A 1,785-nucleotide genomic window follows, 5' to 3' on the forward strand; every position below is an offset into this window, starting at 1 on the left:
TCATTGAACTTCTTATCACTAACGGCCATGTATGTGTTCAACAACTTGGTTTGATTCTCAATTATTTCTTCCAAATTGGTCCTAGGTGAAGAAGGTTGGGAATAGGAATTTTCTCCTTGAGTCCTTGGAACAAATCCGGGTGGGGGACCTCTTTGAGCATTATTTTGAAAATTGTCCTTCCCTTGATTGTTCCAAGTACCCCTATTTTGATTTTGTCCATAACCTTGATTATGGTTACCACCACCTTGATTATGGTTACCACTACCTTGGTTGTGATTTCCATAACCTTGGTTTTGATTTCCATAATTTTGGCTTTGATTTTGGCCATTATAACCTTGATTATTATAGCTACCACGAAAACCTTGGTTCCCTTGGTTTCTATAACCACCACCTTGATTATAGTTGTCAAAATTGCCTTGGTTTTGGTAATTCCTATTCCATTGACCTCTTTGATTATCAAACCTTTGAGCATTATTATTTGACACATAATTCACATGCTCACTCTCATTGTTATCAAACTCATCAACACATTCATTAGGACAATTACTAGAGTCATGATCATACGATCCACATGCATCATAAAACAAACAACCCATAGGCATATTATGTGAAGAGGGAGGGGGTTGAGAGTTAGAAGGAGTACCTCTCCCCTTAAATTGGGAGGGAAGATTCGAAGCTTGGGATGAAGTAGAAGTGCTCTCAAACTTGGCTTTGATTGCGGTCATCTCCTTTCCCAAGTTTGTCATTTGGGAGGAAAGGTTGTTGATCGCATTTAGATGGTCTACCGAGTACAATGAAGATTGCTTGCTTGAAGAGTCTCTCTCCCCATCTTGCCAATCTCTATAGTACGTTACCACGTCCTCAATGATGTCCACCACTTCTTCTTCGGTCTTGTTCATGATAGGACCCCCGGCCCCCCCCATCAAGGCATGACTTGCCTTGGGGACTTAAACCGCAATAGAAGATTTGGACCACTTGGTATGTTGGGATTCCGTGGTGAGGGCACTCCCTTTGATACTCTTTGTATCTCTCCCATGCTTCGTAAAGGCTTTCATTTGGCCTTTGCTTGAACCCTTGAATCAAGGCTCTTGCCTCCGCCGTCTTCTTTTGAGGGTAAAAACGGGACAAGAAGGCCTTTGTAACATCATCCCATGTTCTCAAGGAATTGGGCTTCACCTCTTTATCTAGCCACTCTAAGGATCTTCCTATGAGAGAGAAGGGGAACAACTTGAGGCGTATGAACTCTTGAGAAAATCCGTTGACTTTGATGGTGTTGCAATATTTTTCAAATTCTTTAAGATGGTTCAACGGGCTCTCATTCTTAGCCCCACTATATTGCCTCCTCTCAATTAAGGTGATCATGGCCGGCCGAATCTCGAAATCATTTGCCGGTGTTGTAGGCGGAGCTATGCCGCTCTCAAACCTATAAGCACCGGGTATTCCTAGCTCCTTCAAGGCCACTCTCGGATTTTCTCCCATGCCTTGCTCTTCTTCAATCTCTTATTCACTTGAAGAACTATACCCCAAGGAGAATCAATTAGCTATTCTTCTTCTTGAGAGAGTCCTCTCAATTTCTGGGTCAAAAGGCACAATGGATCGATCACGAGCTCTATGCATGCAAAACTTCAAAGAAAATATTAGTAGCTCGGCTACAAGTGTAGCCTAAAGAAACAAAATCTTTTTGTATTTTTTTTTCAATTAAAATGAAGTAGACTCAACAATAAAAGCTAAGCACCAATAGCACTCCTCGGCAACGGCGCCATTTTGACAACAGGAAAATGTATG

At 41.8% G+C, this 1,785-nt stretch overlaps 1 pseudogene; it reads left to right on the plus strand.

The window, feature by feature from the left end:
* The first annotated feature begins 988 nt into the window (after positions 1-988).
* Positions 989-1,087, plus strand: LOC145626042 (small nucleolar RNA R71; annotated as a pseudogene).
* The last annotated feature ends 698 nt before the right edge of the window (positions 1,088-1,785 follow it).

This window comes from Chenopodium album, chromosome 3 (genome assembly GCF_948465745.1).
Source record: "Chenopodium album chromosome 3, dcCheAlbu1.1, whole genome shotgun sequence".
NCBI classification, from domain to species: domain Eukaryota; kingdom Viridiplantae; phylum Streptophyta; class Magnoliopsida; order Caryophyllales; family Amaranthaceae; genus Chenopodium; species Chenopodium album.